At 40.2% G+C, this 27,824-nt stretch overlaps 1 long non-coding RNA gene across 6 annotated transcripts in view; it reads left to right on the top strand.

Annotated features, from left to right (window-relative positions):
* Window positions 1–6,419: 6,419 nt before the first annotated feature.
* Window positions 6,420–27,824, top strand: part of LOC135284272 (uncharacterized) — a 35,384-nt gene continuing 13,979 nt past the window's right edge. For 2 of the 6 annotated variants that reach the window (XR_010349699.1, XR_010349697.1), the window contains exons 1-3: window positions 6,420–6,607; window positions 7,670–7,709; window positions 10,029–10,169. This is a non-coding gene — a long non-coding RNA (uncharacterized LOC135284272). Of the gene's footprint in view, window positions 6,608–7,669; window positions 7,710–10,028; window positions 10,170–10,906; window positions 11,075–19,412; window positions 19,436–19,538; window positions 19,551–27,824 lie in introns of those variants that run through there. The other 4 variants (XR_010349700.1, XR_010349696.1, XR_010349698.1 and 1 more) reach the window with 4 other exon arrangements.

Raw genomic sequence — 27,824 nt, 5'->3', positions numbered from 1 at the left:
AGTGCTGCACAGCCCAGCTTTGCCAGAAAGGTCACTTTTTAAAATTAATTTTCCTCTATTGTGTTTTTCTTGTTGGTGACCATTAATTCTGCAATAACAGTAGATTTGTCACCACTTCCCTGTCGGTTTGCAGAGAGGAGCAGACAGGGAAGGCAAAGGACAAGGGAAATGGTGGAGAGCTTTCTTCAGCTGACTTGCTCTTCCCTTTTGCTATTGTGCAGAGATTTCTCTGTGCTGGCTTCTTCACTCTGCTTTATCACCTTCAGCAGCCAGCCTTGCCTAATCCCAGCCTATATCAATCAATGATCCCTCTCCTCCTGCGCTTCTTTTCCTTACTTTCAGCTTTTTGCTGTTTTCAACACCTCCTTGTGTCCCTGCTGACAAGTGCCTTTGAAGAGATCCTGTGCTGCATCTTGTCAGACCTGTTCAGAAGCAGAAATCTGAATGGCTTTGCTACATGCAGGAAACAGAGCTGCCATCCTTATGCAGTCTCCTCTGTGCACAGCAAATGATGGATTCAAAGCAGTTTAGCTTGGAACTAAATGTGGTGATTCTTGTGAGACGGATCATTTTATTGTACAGAGTGCAGTGAAATTATAATCATCGGCATGGTTTTATATAATTACTTCTGCAGAAAGTGTGACACGGTGGAACTGGGAAACAGTGTTCACCACTCCTGAAATGCCAACTGTCTAAAGATAGTACTCCATCCATACCTTTCTGTGATGACAAAAGTAACTGCACCACGGCTGCTTTTTGAGTTGTAGGACTGATTGCTCTGCTGAATTCTCCCCACCTCCGTGCTGTGTGTGATCTGCAATTTGTTTAATTACCGTTTCAGTCTTGACCAAGTCATCTTGTCAGTCTTTCATTCTGCAGTAAAACACTGAGACACAAGATATTAACAGTGACTTTCGTCTGAATACCTGAACATAGAAAAACAAATGAGTAAATGCATTCCTCTCCCACTCCCTTTCAATTTTCATCCTCTGCTATACCAGTGATAGCTTTTTATGACTCCTCACACTATTCCCCAATTTTCACTTTTATGGTATCATCTTTGCTAGTTTTTACAGGTGTGTCCAAATCTTAGTGGTGTTAACATCAGATTATCTCAAGCTGCTGAGTTCCTTTAATTCCACAATTTGAGAGCAGGATGAATGAATCCTTTCATCTGAAATATTTCCCATTTCACACTATTCATCTCTAGCAGTCTGCTGTCTCCCAGGATTGAGGTGGCTAGATTGCTCAATGTGGAAACTCATCAGCCCCTTTTGCACATAGGTCATAAACTATGCTTAAAGTCTTTGTGTATGTTTAAATAATTTTCATTATCTTTTTTGCCACAGGCAGGGAATACAATATATAAACCAATACAAATTTTCAAGGGAGGAGAACATTTTCAGTAAACTAATAGAGTTTGGAGAAATAGAAACTGGCATCTAATAACAGGAGAAGTGACGAAAGTTCTGGGGAAAGGGCAGTGACAAAAGGAAAACAGCATAAGGAAACTACCAAATTACAAATCAAACAATAAACCTACTATTAACACAAAAACACACCACAACATGCTTCAAGATGAGATTAACTCAAGTGTTGAGGTGAAGTAGAGTTTGCCTTCAGAAAAAGAAGTTCATTGAGCATTTTGGGCTGAACTGTCTCTTAATATAGGCACAATAAACTCCTCTGTGGCTCATTTTAAAAAGGAGATGCTGGTGTGAGAGAGCAATGTGACAATAGATTTAGTGCCAGCATTAAAAGGTGACTTTGAGTCTATCTTCCTGAAGTTAGTGGTATTTGTTACTCACCTTGAGAATACCTAGCCCCATATCCTTCTGGGAGCACAGAGACTTCCCACCTGTATCCAGGGAATGCATTTAATTAACTATTCCACATTCTAAAGTATGAAGGATGTTATGGCATTTTCAATAGCTTGCCCTGGGCCATAAGCAACCATAAGCCCATAAGCAACCTTCACAAAAAGGCTGCTTAATGCTCTTGATGTGACTAAACATAATTAATGGAGAGTTAAAAGCAGTTCTGTCAAAAAATATGTAATGGCATATCCTTTCCTTAAAAAGTGGGCTGCATTCTCCCTTAAACAGATATAGAAGAGATGCAGAATAACAATATCAGTGTTTGATGATTAATCACTTGACTCCAGAGGAAGGGTCAAAATTTTTCCAGTCTTGAACCTGTGGAAATTCATTAAGGACACTGTCCCGTTCTGCTGTATAAGGGGGACTTGGGGAGGATTCATTTTGATAGATTTCCCAGACAAAAATAAAGCACAAATGCGGCAATATTATATTTATCTGAGAACTGTTTATCAGTAAAGAAGGGTCAGTGTTCCTACTAAAGGGGAATAGAAGAGAGAGAAGATAGAGAGGGGAAAAGAGAGACGGAGAGAGAAAGAGAAGACGGGGACAGCATTACTGCAAGAGCCCTGGAGCTCTGTCAGCATCAGCTTGGCAGAGGAAGAAGGAAGCAGGACCACAAGGAGGAAAAGGTGAGAGGGAGGGGAGCTATGATATTGTATGAAAAATCCTCTGCTAGGATTTTTCCCTCCTGAGAGTTGAGGGCCTCAGGAAAGAAATGTAAACAATAACTATCTGCTGCTGTGGAATGCAACAGGTGCATCTTCCACTGGTCCATGTGGATTGTTTTCAGTTGATGACCAATCACAGCCCCCTGTGCCAAGGCTGTGAGCAGTCACAGGATTTTGTTATGCATTCTATTCTATTCCTGTTCTTTGTAGCCTTCTGATCTCTCTTCTCTCTCTGTTCTTTTAGTATAGTTTTGATGTAGTATTTTAGTATAATATATAAGATAATAAATCAGCCTTCTGAGAAAATAGAGTCAAGCCTCGTGTCTCTGCACATGAAGTGTTCCCCACAATACACTTGCTCCAGGGTACCCCATGAAACTGGCTCCTGTTGTGTTGCAGTTAGCTGCTTTCATGTGCTATGGTTCCTCCTGCAGCTTGATTTCCTGGGCACTTCTGTCCAGCCAGGGGTCTGCCCACTGGCGTGTGGGGGTCACTCACAGCCCCAGGTGGAAGCTTCCCCTGCCTGGACTGGCTGCCAGGAGAGCCTTCCCCAGGGACAGGGCTGACAGCACATGTACAGCCCCTTACAGGAATCCTTCACTTCATGTGTAACACATGATGAAAATCAGATTGGCCCCTCTCAGACGTTAAAACCAGAATGATTTTCACCACCAAAGAATGAATTGCAGTTTTTCTCTGCTTTGGGTAGTATTGCATAATTTTAGTTATAAGAACTAATTTTAACATCTTTGGAGCATTCCACCAGCTCTTGCCACCCACGTGCTGTCTAAGCTGTTTATCTTTTGTATGATTCTGACTTGATCAATGCTGTCCCTGTGGGGATGTTCATCACAGACTGTACTTTGCCTCACAAGTGTGAGGGCACCATGAACTGCCTTGAACAGCCTTGCTCAGGTGCACTGGTGCTGTTCAGGCCAGAACTTTTACCCCGAACTGCAAGAGATGTAAATCTTGGCCTTTGATATGGATTATATCTATCTAGGAACAGACTAGACTTAGTTCCATTTGTGAGGCCATGTCTGTAGAGTCACTTGCCTTATGCAAGCAGTTTAACTCATAGCTGTATCCTTTAAAATTATTTCTGCAATGGAATTCTTCATGTGTCAACAGATTTTCACAGCAGTGTTAGGAGAGAGAGGGAGGAACGTCGGGTTTGGAAATGAAAAAAACTTTAAAGAAAATAATGCAATTTTACAACAAACTTTTCTTAAACTTGCTATTGAGGTAAATGTCAAGACATTTCTTTCTTAAGTCTTGCCACAGACTAAGAAGATAAAGCAGGATCCAGCAGCTGTAGGGCACTGTGAGTTTGGGCTCATCTTCTAGGTCTAGCAGTGATCATCACAAATTGTTGCTGTCACAATGTTAAGTAACACCTGAGAATACCTAATTGTGTCTCTTCCTTGGCAATTAAAAGCTAAAGTTCCGTGTATTCCGCAGACATCATCTGTAGGTGCCACTGTTGCAGTTGGAGGTGCTGATTGTTTCAGTGAAATTCAGCTTGCTTGCCAGGGACTGATGAGACTGGTGCATGTACCTTTACCTTCTGGGCTTGCCATTTAATTGAATCTAAAATCAATTTTCAATTAGTAGTGGTTTGGCACCTCATATTAGCTGTTAGAATTGTGAATAAGGGTAAAGAGTAAAGCATGCAAAACTATAATTACTTTTACCTTAATGAAATGAACATTAGCAGCATTAGGAAGAGATGTGCTGAGTACTTAAAGAGCTCAGAAGGAGAGTTAACTCAGAGATGCCAAGCATTGCCAGGGCTGACCATAAGTATGGTGTTGCTGCATTTACCACACCAGCACAGCAAATGGAAATTATTTTCACTGCTGACGGAGAAACAGAACATTCCTACATAACATCCCTATGATCTGGGTTGTTTTCCTTGAAATGGGAGCAAAATCTCGCAGTATGTCAGTCAACACTTACATGTCAAATCAGCTCTACTGTGTGAAAAAAAAAAACCAACAACCTGGAAACCTCAGACTGAATTGCTCTTGGATGGATTTGGCAGGTCTGAGACAAAACTAATTTTAAAATTTATCTAAGGCATGTATGTCTGAACACCCTGGAGAATACTATTTACAAATGGGGTTTCCATTAGTTATTGTCTTTAGTTTCTAAGATCTGTGGTTTTCCAGTCAGTGGTTGATATCTGTCTTCCAGAGCAAGAGCCCTTGGCCCCTTTCCTGTCAGTGCAGCTGCATCACCTCACAGTGGAGAGCTGGTCAATAACTTTGCATTCTGTTCCATCCTGTGAGTCTATTCCAGAGTGACCATTATTTTGCAACCACAGCCTTTTGGGCTATTTGTTTTAAATTGTTGCAACACAAAATCAATACAACAGAGAGGGGCTCAAATGGTAAACACTGAAAATGGGAATGCAGTTTCTCCTGTCTACCTCCCCCCTCAACCCCCCACAATGTGTGTTTTCATTATTTTTAGCACGGAGGATTGCGTGTTTCTTTTTCCTTAATTTATGAGAAGTTTTACTTCTGTGAAGAGCCCAGGCAATTTTCTTCTAAGTATTTCTGTAGAAAGTCTGTGGAGGTCTTCTGCAGAGATAAGCTTAATGACAAACAGTGGAGAAGTAGTTGGAATGTTGTAAGGACAAACTGGATAGCCTTCATATTCTGTTATGTGGTCTGGCTTTCTGAGGGACACATGGGCAGCATAAAAAAGGAAAAACAAGCAATAAAAAACCCCAACCCCAAAACCATGAAATTCCTGCTAATAAGTCACAAGTTAGAAAAGCAATTTCATAGTGTTTGTGATATCTGAAGTAGGAGTTAATAAAATCTCTTCAGGTAGCTGATTCTAACACCACCTGATGTTTGCTCCTTGGAGTGTCAGAGTAGCCCCAGAGCTGCTCTGATTTGGTCTGACTGCTCCAGGCCCTGGGACTGTTCTCACCTGGATACTCCCCCCATCACCCTTGCTCTTGCTTGGCTGTTTCCCTTATCCTGGCTGTCCCTGTATTGATCCCTGGCTGCCAGGGAGGTCCCTGGAGGATGGAGTGAGTTTCCAGGCTGATGCAGCACTGTCCTTTGGTTCTTTTGCTCCCAGTCAAGTAAAGGAAGTAATGGATAACTTGCAAGAAAGTTTGACTGCTGCTATGGATTTTCTTTGCTCCTTTAATGCTGACTAATACATAACGTTTTCTTCAGGTATAAAATAGCTACAGATGGCCTTAGTTTAGCATCCTTGGTTTTCCACTTATGTCCAAGTTCTGTTCTAAGACTGGCTCTCAGTTTTCTGACTCAGTCCAACTTCTACCCTTTGCAGAATTAATTACAGACATTCCTAGGAAAAAATTCTCTGTTGTGCTGCACCTTATACTTGTTTCCTGGAAATACTTCCATATATGTGTTGAATAGTATAATGTCTAGATTGTTTTAGAGATTTTGTTTTTTATTTTCAAAGAAGTTCTTAGGAGAAAATAGTGTTTCTTTTTAGACTTAGTAGTTAGGGCTCCTTGAAGATGAGCATTCCTTTGGAGTCAGTGGCTTTTCACTACTACAATGCTAATTAAGCTTGCTGGAGGAGAAGAAAGAGGTGGCTCTTGATCTTCTATATTAATTTTTTGTGGTTACTGCTGTACTTTTTTTTGTCTTCTCTGCTCCACAGACCCAAAAGACTTTGGCTTTAAATTAGATTTTGTTAATTGCCTTGTTTGTGCAACCAAAAGTGGGATGTTTGGCCTTATTCTATTGATTTGAACAGAATCTGGGTGGCATCCTTAGAGCTGTGGTGAGTAACCTGTGTCACAGAGGTAGTGGTGGTGAACATGGAGTGTCTTGGCTTGGAAGGAACCTTAGAGATCACCTGGTTCTATGCTATAGGTAGGGACACCTTTCACTGAACCATGTTGTCAGAGCTCCATCCAGCCTGGGCTTTACACTTTGTCTTATTAAATCTCCTGAGATTCTCCTGTGACACTTCTGAGCTGGTCCAGGTCCCTCTAGGTGATATTCCATAATGGGATGCTCTTGTTGAGCTCTTGTCTGGAGAAACACAGCTGCTGTGGAGGTGCAGCCTTCACCATTCATAAGCTTTCAGCACAATTTTATAGGCAGAGATCTGATAAACCCCTCCTTGAAAACATTGGTCATATATGAGACGTTTTCTGGTGTATTGTCTATTATACCATGACTGTGTTGTTCCATGGTAGCACTTCTGTGTTGATACTGTAGGTCTTCAAAGGCAAGAAAAATCTATCAATAAATGCTTAGCAATAGTATGGATTAGGTAAAAGAGAATATGCAATTGTATTAGGGAAGAACATGGGAATTCCCTACCCAAACATGGGTTTGGGTAGGAAATGCTAGAAACCCCCAAATTCCTTGAGTCGTTACAATAGGGAATGATATAACCCCCAAAATACCCTCGATCTTTACAAACTAAACAGCATTAGCTGTGCTAAAATGAGTGCTTGGAATTGTTCCTATAACTGTCTGGATGTTTATGGATGTGTTAAATGGGCTTTTGTGTGAGAAGCTGTTGGCAACCATAATTAAAACTTCCCTAGACATATATTATTTATGCCACACTTTGTCTCTGTTTAAGTAAGAATTTAAAGGCTTAAGGAGCTTCAGATGAACTGCAGCAATGTGTTAATAACCTTCTATATCTTATTGAGTACCTCAGCTGTCTGTAATGACTTTTACTCTGGAACTGTTCTGAAAGTTTTTTTACCAGTCTGTTTATGGTTATTAGTAGAGTTATTTCACAATCAAAGCATTTCCAAGTACTTTAGCTCAAGATATCTTACCCTTGTATCATTTTATAAAGTTCCTAAACTTATTGTCTCACACCAGTCTTGACTGCTGCAACTAAAACCAAAAATGTATCTAATTTGTCTCTTAGACAAACAAAAGGGGCTATTGCATAGTGCTGTGGGGAAAAGTCATCAAAAGGAAAACACTGCAGAGAACTCTCCATCATTTCTTTCAAACTTCTGGTCAGCTAGTGGTGGGGGATTAATGAAGGTTGTGGTCCTAGAGAGGAGGCTGGTGTTGGGCACACTTGAATATCAGACCCTGGACTGAAGCTGTGCTTTTCCTGCTGACTCAGAAAAATATCCTGTTCCAGGGCTCTCAGCACCAGCTGGGACTCATCCATCTGCTCCTAGGTAATGTAAGAGTTTCCAAAATACTTTACAGGGGACCAAATCATATGACTGATGCCTCTGTTCTCTCAGAAAATGCCAAGATAAAGTAGGAAGTGTTCTGTTCTCCTGAACCCAAAATATTTCTTTACATATGCAGAAAACCTTCCCAGAGTGCTGGGAGTTGTATGTAACTGAAATTCTTGATTTCACTGTGTCACTTAATCCATATTATGTAACTTTTCTTTTTTTTCCCCTTCTATGCTTTCATTGAGAGCATTGTTATTCTTGGAACCTTCAGCTGCCCATGGTAACTCCACTGAAGAAGAATCAATCTTGGAAGTTTTACAGCTAGGCATAACCCTTTGCAGCCCCTTTTTTTTTATTTTCCAGCCCTGTCTGTTGATTATTTCTGCTTAACATTTAAAGATTAACTAATGCTGTGGCACATGAGGTTTAGCATATTAAATAGGAAGATTGCCAAGCCTTTTTTCAGGTTAAGGAAGAACCAGGCTATGTGCAAACCCTGCAATTTGTGCAACATTGGGAAAAAGAGATAATAACTTGCAAATGCAGAATAGGCACCTTTATTATTATCTTCTGGCAAATTCAATAATGTAAAATTTTTATTCACCAGAGACGGGATGTCTTGGATCATCTAATTCTACATTTGAACCTGACAGGCCTTTACAAGCAAGGACAGCTCAGCAGTGAATATTAAATTGTAAAAATAAGGAAGTGTTCTTTCAAAGGGTAGGATACATTGGTAATGTCATGTGTTATAACCTATAAACTGTACCTCTATAAATACTTGAAAGGCTGTAAGGATGTTTAAATAAAAACTTAATGTTTCCAACCAATAAATCTTTATAATGTGTTGACCCTTTATTTTTCTTGAGCCTGTTCAGCTATGGAGAAATCACTGTGACCAGGAATACTCCATCAAGCTGCTGTTTTTTTGTGACAACAGGAGTTTGTCAAACTTCTCTTATATCTGTAGCCTGAACTTGGAAATTCACAGTAATGCATAGGAACGGAGACTGAGAGCTCTGGAATGCTGTGAATCTTTGCATTTGTCTGGATAAATATCTGCCTTTTTAGTACTTTCTAATATCACCATTTCCAAGGAAATGTAATGGTGCTGCATAGAAAAGTACTACTAGCAAATCTCCTTTACTTTGCTCCACTTTGAAACACTTCATAGGCATTTCAGGATTTACTAATTGCAAGCCAACTAGGCAGGTTAATCTTGCAATTTGCAGCCACAGCAATTAGACAATGATAATGAGATTATGAATCCCAGGATCAACAACAAATGAACCCCAGCTAATTGCTGACTTTACTTGATATGATAAACCCACACCTCATGGTTGGTAAATGGCTTCTGGACACTGTATCTAGACTACAGTTTGGGTCTTTGCTCTGTGTCCAAATAAATGAATTCTCTGCATCTGCTGTCTTGTGGTGAAGGGTTCCATCATTTACCTGTATCTTTTGTGGAGGGGAAAAGCACCTCCTTTACCTTCAACCTGTGTCCCATTGCTTCATCTGATACCTCTTCCATACCTGAGTGGTATGGATCACCTTTTGTGATCTCGTGTCATGCTGACCAACAATTTACTGTTTCTCTCTGCTCACTTTGCAGCTTGCTTATATTGACCTCTTGGCTGCCTCATGTGGCACAGAAGAGTCAAAGCTCTCTGGGTCAAAAATCTTTCATTTTTGCACTTGAGGAGCACTTAAATAACCTGTGCAGAGATCTGGTCTGGCTGCCTGCAATTCACTACAAATAACTTGTAGGCAAAATTGTCTCATGAAATCACATTTCATGTAAGGAATTTATAGTTTTTAGCTGGGAATTTGAAATTAACTAATCTTATTTTTATATTTTTCTGTTTTGCATAGTAAAGTAATCAAATCTTGGCTTACAAAACCAAACAATGCCAATCCAGGTAAAGCAGTAAGGAGATCTAGAGTTTTCACTCTCTATGCTTTGTGCTTCATCAGCTGTGCTGGAGGGGTAGACAAAAGTTTCTTTAGTAAATTCTCACTAGGAAAGTGGCTTGTATGGGCCACACTGGCTTTTTCTATTGCTTTTGCTTTTTCTTTTTCTTTTCACCTGTTTAGTCATCACCTGTCAGGACACACTCACAGACTGGCAAAAGAAAGAGACTGAGAAACTGAATTTTAAAGGAATGGTTTTTAGGTAAAAGTTTTTGTGCATACAAGGCATTGGTGAGGATGAAAAATGCATCAGCCAAAGCCTTTCTGACAAACAAAATTGGAAAAACTCAGCAGAATTGAGGTATTGACGTACGGTTTGTATGTTGTGTTCTTCTCTAGGCATCTGCAGGGCAGGTTTAGCAGCTGAACAGGAAACCTGAAGATGTCTGGGCAGACAGATGGAGGCAGAAGAGGTTGGGTCATCTTTGTCTGGCTGCTGAGGGAAGATGATCTATGTGGATGCCACAGGAGGAGAAAGTGGTAAACATAGTTTAGAATTGTAAAATGTAGATATTTTTCATGGTTTTGGCAGTACAGTGGACAAGGTGCTTTAAACAGCTTCCTTCACTCCCTATATGAGTGACTCAGAAGTCTGATGTACCAAAACTATTAAGATCCCATAAAAAAAAAAAAATAAAAGGATGTTCTTGAATGCAGAGTGTGACATGGAACTCAACAAGACCCACATCTGGAGAGGTCTCAGTTGCTGCCCAGGACTGGTTAATTGAGTTGCACAGTGACTCAGAAATGCAGCATCAGAATGTGCTGAGGTGTTTGTTACAATAGTGAATTCTGTGTACAGCAGTCATGTGACAAGGATGAGTGATGGTTCCTTATGTTACCTTACTTCTGACTTTTTCTTACCTTACAGTGCTTGGCTTTGCAGCCTTGATTGCACTGTTTAAACAAGGAACATTTTGTAATATTTTTTTCAGGAGGTTTAATGGATGATGATGGAATAGAGCCATGTTTTTGGCTGGATTTTGCTCACAGTTAAAGAAATAAATTCCAAGAAAGCTTCCCTAAATTATTATTTTAACTCTATTTGGCTTTGGTAAATTACTTCTTGTAAGCTTGAGAAATGAAAAGTCTTGTTTCTGGGAGTGATTTGATTGGCAATTTAGAGATGATTTCTTAAACTGGAAGAGTGTGTTTCATACGTTTAAATATAAAATTGCAGAACAGCTCAAGGCTGTAATTGCCCTGCTTTCTTCTAGAAACACTGTTGTGCTGGATATGTATACACCAAATATGTACTTATGACATTGATACTGAAAAAGACACACACTGGTAATTTCATAGAGCTAAAAGTGGTGAGTCCACTCCATCCTTCTATCTGTTCTCAGCTGCAAAGTCCCAATGTTTTCTTGTCAATAAACAAACTTTAAACCACAAACTTAACATATTTGTAGGCAGTTGATCTCTGTTGCATCCTTTAGGTTATCTGGTGATAATGCTTTTTTGTTTCTTAGCTCACAAACTAATTTTTTTAATATGTGTAAAATTTACTTAGCAACAGGGACAAGTTGGTAGGATGAAAAGGTGGTTAAAAAATTACTATTAAGAATTATGAAGAGACTCTGTGCGGTTTCCTCCTTTACGGAGCAAACTCTAAAATAAGCTCTGTAAAGGGAGGGTGAGTGCACAGATTAGAGATCAGAGATGTTTTGGCAGATTAGAGATGTTTTGGCAGCAAGAACAGAAGCTGGACCTTGGGTATATTAAATAGAATGACAGAAAAAGGCTGCAAATCACTTTAGGCAAAATATTAATACAGGTCAGAATGTTTCCAATACTTTATGCTAGAACTAATTATTAATATGTTGCATCTCTCTTATTTGACTTGATAGAGTCATTCACAAGCCGAGGGTCTGTCAAGTGGGTCACCCTTTCAGTCCTGGGCTGTCCAAGTGAAGCATCTCTGCTGATCTGTGATCACTTATTGCTTGGGAACTTAACAGGACTAAAATTCTGTTTCAGCAACAGCCTAAATATTGCTGTTGGTAGAGCACTGCATCTGTCCCTTTTAACTTAGCCAGTTAGAAAAATCATTGATTTTCTCTCTTCTTAAGCTTCTGGCATCCTTTATGTACCCAGCTCAAGAGCTGGTCATTCCTTAACTCTTCCCTATTATACTGAGACCTTCATCAAAGCTCTCTGTGATTTTATTGACAGTAATGAGACCAATGCATCACTGTTCATTGCTCTGGCAAAAGCCTCAAGTATTTGATGCACTGACATCCCCTGTTGGACTCAAGTCCTAAAATCCACTACAGTCCTAAAGTGTGTCAAGAAAAGTGCATGATCTCTCTTGTATAGATAAATATTAAGTATTTAGTTCTATAATGGACAGCATCTTTTGGGTTCTAGACATTTATAATGATAAAAATGTCTGTCTTTTAAATGAAAGCAAAGTACTGCTGAAAAACTATCACTTATTTCTAGCATGGTTGCTGTACTGAGTGTGGGAGAGATAAATTGTTGTTAGCACAACAGGCTGATTCTCTTAAGCCTTGGTGGCTTTTGATAAATCTTACATTTTGCTGTGAATTAAATTAATATGTTCTCCTTGTACTGTACATCTGAGAACTATGGAATTTGATAAGAGAATATAAGAAGCCCTTTCAGGTTTTGCATCACGCTCCAGCATCTCTGTGGAGCTCAGAAAAACAAGCAGCAAATGCAGCATTTCCTACAACATGTCAGAGACCTTTTCTTGCAAGGGACCTGGGCTGGGAACATGTTGCATCCAGGCCTGTGATGAATCAGCAGCCCAGCTATGATAATGGTTTTAGGGAATGAAAAAAAGCCTGTTTGTTGCGGTTACATTGAGCAGCGGCGGCTGTAATGCAAGAACGCTCATCCCAAAATAATCTGGTTTGCTTCATGTGGCTTTGGAAGCTGGCGAGGTAAGTGTACTTAATTCCTGCAGAGGCAGGGAAAAGTTTGCTGAGAGTGCTTTTAGTAGCTGGCTTTGCTCTGATAGCAGCAACCATTCTGGAGTGATGTAAAAGCTGTGCAAAACCTGCCTGGGGCAGTTTTCCTGGCTTTCTACAGTTCCAGTCCCTAAGTGCTTCTATTTCCTTAAACTAGGGGGAGTTAGGTAGTCAAATTCTTCTGTAAGTCAGAAGTTTCAGAAATTTGACCCCAGGGTCAAAGCAATATTTATATGTCACCAATTGGTGTTTTTCCCTTAGTAAGTTATGTATGTACCTTTGCCAAATTATCCAGAGCTAATATATGCTACTTATGGCTTTACGGATGGCTGAAGGACATCCTGCAAAAGACAGATTTTTTTTGTGTGTGTCCCATGTCCTGGCTGGAATTTAGAGCTGGTATGTGCTTAATTCTCCTTAAGTTACAGAAGTCAGTGTTTCAAAAGAAAATTCATGTTGGGATTCTCACGGGAATTGGGGTTTTTTGGGGTCTTTTGATGGCTTCCACTCCATCCCAGCCAGGCTCCTAATTCTAATTCCTAATGTATCAAACTGGGACTTTTTTCCTCTGTATCCAGTAAGAGAACTGTAGTTTCTTGTGCTGTTTGGGGATATTTGCTGTAGACAACTTGATGATTAATGGAATTGTTTATACCTGAAGGTTGCTCAAAGCTAATACAGTAGTGCCTATGAGACTTTGATAAGAATACATTTTCACATAGGGGTTGTATGAGTCGTAATTCACCACTGAGACCCTTTTTCCATGTTACTGCAACCAGATTGAAATGGAAGAATGCAGTGTGGAATCTACAAGGCTATCTCAAATTTTTAAAAGCCTCCTCATTCCCACTGCTGAGGTATCTCTCTGTTGAATTGGTTTCCCTTATATAAATGGTGAGCGCTACTAATATTTCTGAAAAACAAAATACAAAGTATTTGTGCAACATGGGTAGCTTAGATCAATCCTGGAGAGAAACTCAAAGCATCTGAGACAACATATCCAACAAAGTGTGTGAGAGGATCCTCATGGAGCTGAATATAAAGAGAGAGTATAGAGGTGTTACAGATGTATATCTGTATATACAGAATAAAGCCCTGAGGGCTCAGCTGGCATGGCACTCAGGAAGAAGATAATGCCATCTTCTTGCTTCTAACACTGGATTTCTCATTGTGTATGGCATAATTTCAGTAAGTGCTGACAAAGAGCTATAAGATCTCAGCCCTTCAGGGGTCTGGCTCCTTTGTAAGGACTTCAAAAGAAATTGGAAAATGAGGTATGAACAGAAAACCTCTTGTGTTATGGGACTTCATTTTGGTCCAGAAGCCACAAATCTCATTGTAATTAGCATTGAAGTCCCAGTGGATCTGATAAATAATTGATTTATAGGGACTGTTGGTGGAGCAGATGGGAATGGAACAGCAGTAAGGTCAGCAGTAGGTTTGCACAAATACATGGGCAGTGACAACTTCAGTGCTGTATTGATCAGGACTGGTGGAAGCAGAAGATTTGTGGGGATCAAGAACTGCATTATGAAGGGTATAAAAACTTCCTTGGCTTTAGCCCCATGAGATATGGAAAGAAAACAAGCATTTAGTTTTGATGAATGACCAACACTTGGGGAAATGTGAGCCTTGGCATTGTACCCAGAAAAGAACATTTTTTTATGGTAAATGTTGAAGGGAAAGAAGGAGGGATCAAGAGGTTTGAAAGAATGGCTGAGGAGCCACTTAAATGAGTGGGAAAGTGTTGAACCCTAAGTCCTTGTGGAATTTTGTGATCTAGAAATATTTGTGTGCTCTTGGCCTATATCCAATATTGTAAGGACCTACAGGACACGCTGGGTGTTCAGTAGTCAGGGCCAAGAAATTGCACTGAAAATATGTCTTTAGATTATGATGGCAGCTCATATATCAGTGCAATCCATGACATGGTGTTCTTCTCTTTACTGCAAAGGTGTCTATGTTGCAAATGCCGGGTGTGGCCAGGGATGTGTATTCTTCTGCCATCTATCAGACTGGGGCAGTTATCTTCTGTTAATTGTGCCACCTGTTAAAACCAGGTGGGGCAGTTTTCTTTATCTCTTCACCAACCAATCCTCCCTCTGGGAAATATCTTCTGTTAATGGGCAATTGAGTGTCACTGCATGGCTGATAAAATGCCATCATCCCATTGGGAGATGCTCCACCCAGGGGGAGGAGCCAAGCATTCCTACCTGGATATGATCTGCGGTTTGGAGCACCACAGCAGCCTTTTCCCATTGGATTCCCAGAGGAGCAGCTTTCTTCTCCACTGGATTCCCAGAGGAGGACCAGGCCTATCTACACCACCACTGGACCTTCAGAGGAAAACTCCATCCTTCTCCAGGATCCCTGCTGTTTCCTGTCACTGCAGGAGGACTGCAGCCACCATTGAATGGGACTGTTGCCAACACCCTGACCCACAGCATGTCATGTCATATTCTGACTCTGTCAGTGTTGTTTTGTATTATTGCATTTTTATTTTTCCTGATAAAACTGTTATTCCTACTGCCATATTTTTCCCTGAGAGCCCCTTAATTCCAAAATTGTAATAATTTGGAGGGAGCGGGTTTACATTTTCCATTTCAAGAGGGACTCCTGCCTTCCTCAGCAGACACCTGTCTTTTCAAACAAGACAAAAGGCAAGCAAGTGGGCTTAGTATGTGGAAATTAAAATCTTGAGGGGTTATTCCATTAGCAGCCCAAGTATCAACATTAAAAACTTCCTAGTGTTGCCTAGCCTCTCACAGAGAGGCACTGCCTGGCTGCATTGTGCTTTCATGGCATGAGAACAGAAGTATAAACTCCACTGTGCAACATTTATTTGATTTAGGCATATGATTATTAGTTACAGCTATTTGTTCTCTAAGGGAACCTGAAAGATCCTGCAGCAGGTAGTCTTGGGTGGCCAGGAGTCTTGCTTGGATGATCCCCCAGATGCCTGGAGCACCCCTGGGGCTTGTCAGGCAGATGGAGGAATCACACAGTGCAATTTCTTTCATGGCATCTTCATAGTTAGATTGGATTTCCGTGTTCCCATAAGCTAAAATAAGGGACTATGAATAAAACTCAGAATAGGACAGAATTTATCAAAGCTTGCAGTTATGAAAGGTTCATTTTAAGTCTAATTTGAGGCAACTGCTCAAAGACTCTGTGGTGCTGGTTAAAAATTCAAAGGAGAAGAGAGCTTCATAATTGCTTTTTTTTTGACAAAAATTATACTATTTCATCTAGTTCTGAGAGTTCTGGAAAAAACTGAAACACTGTAGCTGAAGAGAGCAAGAACTGAATTGGAGAGACTAAAATGTTATACTAATATAAACTAGCACAAGTTGAGTATAGTTGCATGAAGACTTACTCTAGCAGCAATGGAATACTGGCAGGCCAGGACTGTACAGAGTAAATACTCACTGCAGCAGCACTGGGATCTGTGCATCAGTTTCCTTCTCCTTGGATGACCTAGACAAGAGAATTGGAGAGAACTGGAGCTAAAAAGCAGGGACCCTGTTGGTGTTTAGAGACCTTGTTGCAGTTTGAGTTTCCTCTGTCCCTGCTTTATACTGTCCTACCCACAATCTCCCTTTCCATTCCTGCCTTGTGTCTTACAGTCAATCCCCAGGACAATAAATTGCTCCCTTTTCTGTCTTCCCCTTTAGCTGCTCCCTTTAACCTTTCAAAGTTCTTGAGAGCAAAAACTGTACCAGGTACTCTTATGACATGGGGGGGTACGTGTGTATTTTGGTACCTCAAGCCCAGGTTGTGTCCCTCCACTGTGGTTTATAAATCCCCTGGGGTCAGGACCTCTCCCTGCTGTGTGTGTGCAGCTCCTGATGCAATTTCCTATCAACCTGGCTTGGTCTGTAGGTACCACCTAAGAAATACAAGTAATAAAAGTAATGGCAAAGGAATCTTCTCAGCAGTCTTGAAGTTATCCAGAGTATCACCTTCAATAAAGTGGCACGAAGTTCCTAGTTTATGAAATTTATCTGAACAGCAAGGGATAGATAATCCAAAAGAAAAAAATATGTGCACTAACATCAGAACATTTTTGATCTTGAAACTGGGACTGTGCAATTAATCTGGTTTCCCAGAAGCTAGCAGAAACTTCCAAATATGAAATTATTCCTCTTCTGCAGAAATGAAAGGATTCAAAAGATCAGCCTCAGCAATTTCTGCTGGGACTGTGCCCAGGGTATGTCATTTATTTTCTAATTTTTTTTTCAATTAGATTATTTTTTCTCTTTCAAAAGAGAGGATGTCCGACTATTTAATCTAATCTAGTTAATTTATTGTCTTTATCCTGCTGAGTCTCTCACTGCAAATCCAATAGCGCACTTATACCACAGACCTTGGGAGACCTCCAGGGAACTTTTGCACTACTTTTCCAGTAACAAAGCTTACTGGGGTCAAGAAATTTGTTTTGGTTGCAATGTACAGAATATTTCTATTACTCTGTCACTAGGTGGGAAAGATCTGGGTGGAAGACAGGGTAAGAAATGCAGCTATAATTTTCAAAACTGAGGAGCATTTAGGTGATAATTCCTTGAAGGTGATCTTCATCTTTCTGTAGCCATTTTGTTCCATAGCCAGGTGTTTGGTGTACTTTTTCTTGTGGTAATCCCATGTTTTCAGATTTGCTGTAGGGATCTGTGATGCTTGTTCAGGGTATAGAATGTTTTGTATACTGTGTAGTACTGGTATAACTCTTTATACAACAAAATATACCAACAAAACATACTAACAGAAGTTACATCATATCTCACTATTTGCTTTTGGATGTTTAATGACAATCACTGAAACTACAGCAAACTGTGGTCCTTTTTTACTGTATGTTGTAGCAAACAAGTAAACTGAAGATAAATCCAGACCATCTGGAAAAAAGATGAAGCTCCTGTGAGAAGTGGATTGGTTTTTTGTAAGAAGCTGAAACAGCTCTTGAAAACAAGATTGACCTCAAGATCAGAGTATAACTTAAATCTTCTGTGCAACTTTATCACCATCTGCTTTGAGTTCTGTTCCCGCTGCAGAAGGTCACACACAGAAACTAGCAGTAGACTTGAGAAGTGTCTCTCTGTCCTTAAAAGTAAAAAGTGAGACATGGAAAAACAATGGAGGCTCTATTGCCAAGCAGTGCTGTTGTAAGGGGTGAGTTATTCATCAAGGTGTGCTCCTGGAGATTCCAGGGAGATTGTTCTAAAGTCATTGTGCTTGGATAACTACATTCCTCTCCTCTTGGTAATTATAAGCAAATGATTCCCCATTCTGATGAGATGGACAGTGAAACATGCAATAAATGTTTATTGACATTAGTGAGAAATCCTTGTACCAGTTGTGGAATTACAAGTGCAATAAGCAGTAAGGTTGTTTACTGCTCTCTAATTTTCAAATAAAATGTGCAGTACCTGTAGATCACTGTGTTTAATAATAAACAATAAGCAATAACATGTATTCAGCCTGATGCTCTCAAACCACACACAAAAAACCTAACAAAGTGGAACAATGCTTTTGCAATGCTTTGTAAATTAAGGAGAGTTTTGTGATGCTCAGTTCCCTGATCAGGGACACACAGACTCCTCCTGATGGGGTTATTCACTGTGGGATGCAAATCATAGGTATGGGGGCACTACTTTGATTCCTCAGCTGTCTGCTGCTATGTCTGGGGTGCAGAAAAATCCCAGCCATCTATGAAAGAAAATACAATTGGATACATCAGCACTATGAACACCATAGCATTTTTGTGTTTTTTCTTTCAGGAGGAGGTGACTGAAATTCTCATAATTGTTGTGTTTATGAAAAATGCTACTGTTGACAAATGCTGATTATATATGGCAGTGCCCTGGCAGGGTAAATCTGAAACCCAATGCCTGCTGGCAGAAATCTTTATTTTCCTGACCCCTAGGGATCTGAAGCTCACTTAGGCTTTCCTGCCCAGGAGTTGCACAGTGCTACAATATGAGGACTGATTACTGCTAATTTTACACAGGAAGGCTTCCTGCAACCTAGAGCATGTACAGAGACAATTAGAAAAATAAGTAGCAGGAAACATTTGTATTTTTGAGATGATAACTTTAATTTCTTCATTTTGAAAGAATTTCTCTTGTAATATTTCGGTGTAAAATTAAGGACAGAAGGGCAAGCAAATTGTGCTTGTCTAAAACTGAGAGATTAATACTGAAATATATGATTTAAAAAAAATCTTTTCTTGTTGAGAACAGGTGCAAAATGTTTCTTTTGTGCCATTCTTCCCCTTTTGATTCTCTCTTCCTGTCATTTCTCTGCACAGGTTTCTTATAAATAGAACATGAATGGAGTTGCCTGCTCTGATCCAGATGGAAGAATACAGGGCTGGTATAATTTTAGTGTGGAAGATGCATTAACTTTCATTTAAATTCTGTAAATATGCATCTTTTTCACTGAACAAGTGAAGACAAACTGGGAGGCATCAGTGATAATTGTACATGGAAGGCAGGAGCCCTTGGCATTGGTACCCACACAAGCTTTTCAGTTTTGAACAGCTTAATGTGGATGAATCACTGACCTGATCTTGCAAACAATTACCCGTGAATTTAGTTTTATGCACTTGTGCAGAGCTGTTGCAGGCAGCAGGTTAATTGAATTTTGGAGTAAGTGCACAATCGATAGATCAGATTGGAATGAATTTTATGCTTGCAAACAATTTCCTTGATGCTGTATATATTTGAATTCAGGTAATTTAGGCTCTGGTTTATGAAGCTGCTCCAATTATTGCAGAAGTTTTGTCCCCCTCCAGGTAATTGTGTCATCAGAGAGCAGGTAGAGAAAGCAGCCTTAAGAATAAATTTACTCCAGGAAATGAAGCAAAATTTTACCAAGGTATTGAAGCTCTGAAATGATTTCTTTCCTCTGCTCCTGACAGAGTCCAAACTGAGGTAAATGGATGGGCTTGACAATTATATGCTCACGTTGCGTGGTGTTTGCTAACCATGGAATACACAGAGGAACTTTACAGAGGGCAAAAAAAATTATTTTGAAGGAGTCAAATGAGTGCAGTGCTGTGCCTAGGCTGGAGTTATTATGAAGTACAATATGACCCATGAGCTGTAAAGGGACTCAGGCTCTTTCAACAGCAAGTCCATTTGTTGGGAGGGCTTGGAGAGAGCTGTGCACAGGTGTGTGTATTCATGTTCCTCATTAGAGAAATAAAATGTTCTCCCATATTCTTAGTTCTTTTATTTTTATTTTTCAGAGCAATACTACTCCCTAAAGATAAATAATTCTGGTCTCCATGTCAGCAGTAGTAACTGCTCTGTATTCCTCAGCAATAATGAACATTCTGTGTTCATTTAGGGTTCCACAGCCTAAAATATTAGAAAATCAAGAGATTCATGGAAGAGAAAGGGAGTGTATGTTGTTTCTTTGTAACCAGCTGTCTCACCTTTGCATAAATGTTCCTAAATTAGCTGTGATGAACTGGAGAACAGCTGCAGCTGAGAGGATCTTGATTTCTCTCCTTTAGTGACACCTAAGAAGGGAAAAATTTGAGTACTTTGGACTTAATCCCCTTTTAGATATTGATGTATTTTTCTCTTTATAAGTAGCCACCTGTAACAACCAAATACCCTTGATGCCTTGTGAAAGCTGACCTAGAACACAGACTAGACAAAGCTAAAGAATAAAGCAGGGATTTTTTAGGAGGCCTCAACAGATCCACCTTGGGCAGCACAAGAGCCCAGCCAGGGTTATGCCCCAGGTGAACCCAAAATGGTCACAAAAATGGACAACCTGTCATTAATAGTTTCTCTAAAAATTACAGCACATGTTTAGCAAATATCTGAAAACATTATGCATATTTTCTATGGCATAGTCACCCATTTAGAATTTATAACACATGTTGCTAAAATAATTATTAAACATTGATAGTTTCATGTTACTACTACTACTACTATATATTATAAACACAATAAAATCACTCAAATGTTTCCACACCTTTTCATCAACTTGTTGTTAATATTTTTGGAAACTATAGTAGTGTAAAAAGGACTGTAATGAGCATAAATGATTCATGTCCACCTTCTCATTTGTAATTTAGGCCACACATGAAATTGCTGCTGAACCCCTATGTAAATAAACCCATCTGCAGGGTTGGAGAGAATCAGCTGTGCTTCAAGGAAATGCCAGGACTTCCAAACTAAACTTGCTGGTAATACCAAGTCAGTCATTGAGCTGAGATGACCTGGATTTGAGTTTGTTCAGCAAACAAGTCTCTGACTCCTCTTACCCCGGTCCTCAAGGGCTTTCTGCTGGGTTGGAAACCTTGCTCTGCAATCCAGCCCTTTTGCTGTGGGTCACTGCTCTTTTTTCCTTGCTTTGGTTGTGGTGCCATCACCTTTGTCTCCTCCCTGGCAGATTTGGGAGTAACTGGGGTGGAGGGAAGGAGGCTGGGAGGCTTTGAGTGTGAGCTGGGCTCGGCAAAGCCTGTGGGACAGGAATCCTTGTTCCTGTGTGAGCAGATTGCTCTGGGCAGAGCCACAGGAGAAGACTGATGCTCTCTCCTGACCGCTAATTGCTTGAAAAACCTATTTAGTATAAGATGTTTAAGCAGTTCTGGAGCACGAGGTAGAGTTTAGGGCTTCTCCTTTCCAAGGTATCTGGACAGTGACTCTTAATTGTTGGTGTGAATCCGAACCACCTGCACTTCTCCAGCCTGGCAAGTGTAAGATTAATGATCTTCCTTACCTGGCAAATCCCTTCAAGTATCTCCCTTGGATACTGCACTCTATATTAATTTGTGGTCTTTGCCCATAAATCTTGATTTTTGACTAACAGCCTTTCGGCTCTGCTTTAATATGCCTTTGCAAGTTCAAGTTGTTTTGCTGCACTTCAGATTTTATGCCTGCACAGGAGAGAGCTCTTCTGAGGCCTGGGGAAGTAATTGGAGAATGCTGGAGGATAGGCCTTGGTTCAGTGGCAGCAGAACTCTTCCCTTTCATCCAGTTGTTCATTATTGCCACATCCCCTGCTGTGATCTCTTTGCAATGTGAATGGGTATTTTGAAATAAGGTCCCTGGATCACAGGATGGTCTTCCTTCCTTTTGAATATTTAAACTGTGCCTCTGAATCAGTACCAGCCATTTTGTGATAAGGTTTCAAAGTATTCTGCTGGAATTCCTTGAGATGCGTATGACATATTATTATTATTTTAATTGTATTTCTATTTATGCCTTGACTAATTGTTTTAATATAACCAACAGTTGTGTGCAATTTAATCTCTTCCATTCCATGTGTTCCTAACTCAGCTAAGTTTCACTTTCTGAGAAAGAGTGCTCAGTCCTTACAGTTATATTACATCTGGAATTTAATATAAATTCTATGCATTCCGAGATACTGCTGTGCAAATACAGAAGTTACTCTATTTTTGGCACTATGATAATAACCAGAACTAGTAAGTACCCCAAATGGTGTCTGAGATACAAAAAGAATCATTTAGTGCTGTGGATTCTCCCTATCTAAGTGTAATATTATTGCTCCATTGTTTGTGATCTGTAATTTGCCATTCTGAAAGATTTTTTAATAAAGGGCGAAACTTTTAAATTCTTTTAAAGACATGGTAAGAGTGGGCAAGGTACAAGATTAATTTTGCAAATAGCGCTTCCTGTGTCTTCTGTTTTCCAGTACAGATCTACAAAGCCATTGATCCTTAGTGTCTGTACTGTGCTGCAAATCAACCTCCATGGTTCTCCAGTGCTGAGGGCTGCAGCAGTGATATTTGTTTTATTGTGTGTACAGCTGATGCTACCAGACTTCATTATTTCATTGTTACTGTGTGTGTATCTTGATTAGAAATAGAAGTAATGCTGGCCTTAAGCACAGGAGTCAGTGCATGTGACTGGAGTTTGTACACAAAGTTATACATAAATATGTCCAAGGATTAAGGAGGTTGGGTTTTTTAGAAATTTTAAAGAGAAGAATCATAAAGAGCTTTAAAAATTCAGTTCCTTTAGAAAATCTCAAAGCTGAGGCAAGCGATGAAAAATCCATAAAAATAAAGCTTCAGAACCAGAGTGATGTGATGCAAACATCCCGAGGCAGTGTTCATTCTGAAGGAGGCTCTTTTAAAGTATTTGGAGTTTTCCCAGTGCATTTAGACATGTAGTTTGTGCCATCTTTCCCTTCTTTGATGGAGTTTTAGGTGCTTACACCCTACTCTTTCTAGGAAGAAATCATTGCCGATGAAGTTTTATCATTAACTTTCAAACTACTTTTCTTGTATGAGGGAAGATAAATCAAAAGATGACCTAGCAAGGTCTGTGCCGATCTGATATGAATGGCTCACCCTAAAGAATAGACAATTTTAAACTGTTCTTAATAGGAACCTTGGAGATATTCAAAGCTCTCTAAACATGGTCTGGCTGGATGCTTTAAATGCCCCAGCTTGAGCAGAGCTGTTGGACAAGACAACCTCTAGAGATCCCTTTCAAACTCAAAAATTCTGTGGTATTTTATTAATTGGGTCCCTCATTCCACTATTAAACTGATGTGGGGGTTTTTCTAGCCTTTTCTAATGAAACATTTGCTTAGTTAGATGCACTGAAAAATGTAGGTCCATTGTAGAACAAAGGCTCTTTTTCCTCTTTGCATCTCTTTAAGCAGATGAAAATAGAGAATTTTGCCATGGATGTAAATAAATAGAACATGGGTGTGTTAGGATCTGGTTATGCTCTTAAGGGATGACATCTTCAAATCCCAGAGGAGAAAAACGCTTTTGGAAGCAAATGATAATTGTGGGAATATGTGTTTCTGTCCCTGTAGTAGTAAACTGAAAACACATGGAATATCCTGGGCACGAGGAAGGGGAACCAGGCGTGTGTGTGATTGCATTTGCTCATTGATCATGGGCTGGAAAAGTTGTTACAATGTTGTCCTTTCTTGTAAATGTTTTTCTAAAGCAAGAGTGGCTCCGGATTTAAAAACAAACCCAAAGCACAATAGTTCTGGGAGGGGATGGCAGCCCTGTGTTCTCTGTGTGTGGATGTTGGTAAATGAAGTACTCTTGCTCTGCAGAGTATTTCCCCTCCGTTGAATGTGTCTCTGACAAAGCTTAACAGCTTTTGGGAAACTTAACAGCTTTTCAGATGAAAAACTGTAAGCGAATTTACTTGAGTATTGTCTGTTTCAGCAAAGCACTTGGACAGGAGATGAGGTGAGAACAGGAGTTTTTGGGTTAAGGGTATTGCAACCATCACTGTGTTTAAAACAAAGCATCTCCTCAGCAATACCTGGGTTCAGGACAGAGCTGGAGGATGGGTAATGCATCACTCAAGGTCCCCATCTTCTATTTCTAATGGAAGATCTGATTGAGAAATTTCTTCTTCCATAGAAATTGATGCTGCTTTTGGTCTTCTGGTACAATGACATTTTTTTGCACAGGTGCTGCAAAATAGTTTTGTGCTGTTGAGAGGGTTGGTTCAGATTCCACTCTTAATGATGTATTTGAAATCACGTTATGAGATTGTTAACCAAACTCTGTGCAATTTTTTTATGAAGATGAAAGAAATTATTTAAATTGCCAAATAATACCACTGATGTCAAAGTTATGGTCTCTTTTAAATTAGGATTTTTTTTCTTGTTAAAATGTTAATGGCAAAATGGAAGCTTACAAGAACTTATAGTCTTCTGTGTCATTCTCTGTTGTACATTAGTTCTTCTAATTAGTTTTTAAATAATATATCTTCTTATTCTGGTGTTTGAAGTTCAGATTTCATTTTGAGAGTGTATAAGGAATTCTCTGTAGGCAGTTTCATAATTACAGAGTAATTTGTTTGTTATTTGATGATACACATTTTCTGTTATAACTATTCTGTAAATTAAAGAGGTAAAGAACCTGACTTCATATCTACAAGTAATCAGGGATTTCTTTAAGTACATGGAAGAAATAGTGAGATGTGATGGATAATAGACAACACAGCACTTTGTGCTAAAGTAGGGAATTTTCTTTATAAGGGTTAGGGAAAGTTCATCTAGCTCAGCCTTCTAATTTGCTGAACATCCCTAAGTACTTCATAATGACTGTGCTCATGTTGGTACATATTTAGAATTTAAAAAATACACACAAGTGCCAATTTACTGAGAATCCTCTGGACAGCAGTGCTGAGAAGCCCTATGTTGGAGAAGCCCTTTTTTCCAAACTCCACAGGCTCTGTCTCTTTTACAGGACTGAGGACTTGAGAAACCACTGGTGAGAGGTGGTGTGGGTAAAACCAAAAGAATCCTTGTTAAAGAAACAGAGACTGTGCTCATGTAAAAAGCACAAACAATGCACTTCAAGAGAGTTCTATATGTTGTTGTGTAGTTTTTAATCTGAGTTAATCGATATGTGTATGGAGAATGGAGGAATTCTGGGTTACATGATAGAAAAGGCTGTAAATTCCCTCTAACAGTCACAGAAATTGGTGTCAGTGATCTCTCCTCTGTGTGTGGCATCTGTTTTTCCCTGATGTGTTGTGGTAGCAAAGAAGAAAAAGAAATGCCTCAAACCTAGCATCATCTCATGAAATGCTGTGGTGCTCCTGAACAAATTTTGGCTTTTCATGTGCCAGTAGTGATTGTATGGGTGACCAGCCTGACCAATGTGCTGTGAGATGTGATGGATCCATAGCTCAGGGGTTCCTAAACTGGGAGAGATGGAATACTCTCCTTCTCCAGCTGTGGGACTACAAGGCACAGAGGAATTCTGATGGGGGAACATGGATGCCCTGCAGCAGAATAAATTTTCTGTAATGGCTGTGGTAGTGGAAAAACAAGATGCTAATTTGGCTTCTTGAAATGAGGCAAAAATGCTGGAGGACTGGGTGACAAACACCAGGAGGGGCAGATGATAATGAAGGTGATGTGTCAAGAGTGCAGAACTTTCAGGTGGAATGGCCACAAGGCACTGCAGAGCTGGGTAGGACAGACCACAAAAGGATCATGACCATTACTGGGGTGTCTGGACATGACTGTGACCTCACATTGTGATTAATGTCTCACTGTCCTGCTGGGACAACTGAATGTTGTAATTTCTTTTGATTAGTCTTGGCTGTTGGAAAGTTTCCAAGTGCTGAATTTCTGTATTCAGCCACTTCTAAGTCTGTTTTTTATTAATCATATTTGGCTGGCACATCAGTTGGTCACTGTGAGAGGCTGTGGGGGGAAAGAGGCTGCACTGATGTGATGTTAAATTCCTCCATCCGCTGGATCTCCTGATGATTTCTGACTTTGTGTCTGTGGCCTTGGACATCTGTTCCCTCAACCTTTGTGAAGCCAAAGCTCAAAGGGAGCTGCTGGCTCCTGCACTGGGGCTGTGTGTACTGGAGTAGTTCTTTACTCCTACTTTTTTTTTCCACAAATACAGATCCACACAAGGCAAAGTGCTTAAATCACCACTAAGAAGTAAATGTTTATTTTCTTTTGTTATTATTTGACAGGTGATAATTTTGTTAAGAAACTTAAGGAAACTTGCAAGGAGAGTTCCCACTTCCTCCTTTCTATACTTATGATACACACGTATAAATAATATTTAGCTTTATCCACATTTGCAGGAACCACTGCTGTGGCTTTGTAGGAGGATTATCTCTAACTGCTTGACAGGAGAGTGTGTGTTTATGTAATGGGTAGTATCCATGACTATAAATATATTTAAACACCAGGGCTGAGTTGCTGAGGATGCAGAGCTGCTGTTGGGATTGAGCTGCTCTGAGGCTGTGTGTGTTGGAGCCATCTGGACCTGGCAGCTTTGAGGAGCTTTGAGGGCATTGGTGCCTTTCCTCTGGAGGATGTGGGTCCCTGCTGTGTTCTCCCAGGGTTTTCACTAGGAAAGAAATATTCATTTGGCAACAGCCAGAGGGGTGGAGGGCTTAGAACCACCAGGACCCACCACCTCCTCTCTTTTCCCCCCAGTACTGGTAGAGACGTGGAGCCAGCAAGAAAAGCATGTACAATTAACCTACTGCCTCTTCATCTGGAGGGAGCTCAGAGTTAACAGCAACAAGAAAAAGTGCAACTGTAAGCTTATTTACTACTTTTATTAACCAGCTGGGATTTACAGCTTCTAAAGTAAAGGAGCTTCTAAAATTCATTCTACTTAACCCTGTGAAAGCAAAAGAGTAGATTTTAATTTATTTCATCGGGCATTCAGTGCAGCACCAACCTTGTTCAAAGAGCAGTGCTAATGGCACTAGGGCTTTTATTTTCTCAGTGTGTCCACACTCTCACAGGAGCTGGTGGCTGACAGAGGTCACCAGTGCTGAGCTGGGTCTGTGGAGGAGGCCAGGGAAGGATGTCAGCAAAGAGTGAGAAACTCTTCCTTGACTGGAGCTGTCAGGTTCTGTGAGAGGTGATGGATCCATAGCTTGGAGGCTGCTAAGCTGGCAGAAATGCGACTCTCCTTCTCCAGCTCCGGGCCTACAGCAGTCAAATTAGGTCTGGTGGGGGACAGGGATGCTCTGCAGGAGAATAAATTTGTTTTAATAGCTGTGGTAGATGGAAAGCAAGGTGCTAATTTGGCCTCTTGAACTGGGAAAAAGTGATGTCTGAGAATTTGGACATTATCACCAAGAGGAGCCAGGTGATAATGAAGGTGCTGTAGCCTGCCCTGCAGAAGAATGTGAATGCTTCTGGAGTTTGCACAGAAAGAGAACAGCCCAGGATCATTTTCAGTTTGCTGAATAAGAATGCAATAAAAATACAATGCAAGTAAGGATCAGCACATATTGTGGCAGTTTAAGGTACTAGAAATGTAACTATGAATAATGTAACAGGGATGGTAAGATTTAGTATACAGTACTGAATAAAAACTTGCTTTGCTCTTCTTTTGTGACTGTGGAAACTCAGTCATGGTGTTCTTTGACAATTTTGGTTTTTATAATTTAACAGTTTAGAGCTCTGCTAGCAAGGTGGAGAATTGGTGCTGCTCTCTTCCCTGAAGAGCAATGAGCTAAAAGTAAAGAAATTAAGGAAGAGAAATTACTTGAAGAGAGGGGGAAAATCAAATCTCACAGCAGGGAGTCAAATTTTGCACTGGAGCAACCTTGGTTTCACTGGAGCAAGTTTCAGTTTAGAGGAGAAAAGTATTAGTCCATAGATGTTGAAAGCAGGAGGGAGAAAAATACTCCAGTTCTGATCAGAGGTGGAGAATAGCAGTATCAAGGGAGGGACAGAGAAGGTG

Source organism: Passer domesticus, chromosome 20, assembly GCF_036417665.1.
Source record: "Passer domesticus isolate bPasDom1 chromosome 20, bPasDom1.hap1, whole genome shotgun sequence".
NCBI lineage: Eukaryota > Metazoa > Chordata > Aves > Passeriformes > Passeridae > Passer > Passer domesticus.
Note: the sequence above shows the minus strand (reverse complement) of the source record. Positions and strands in the feature narration are given on the sequence as shown.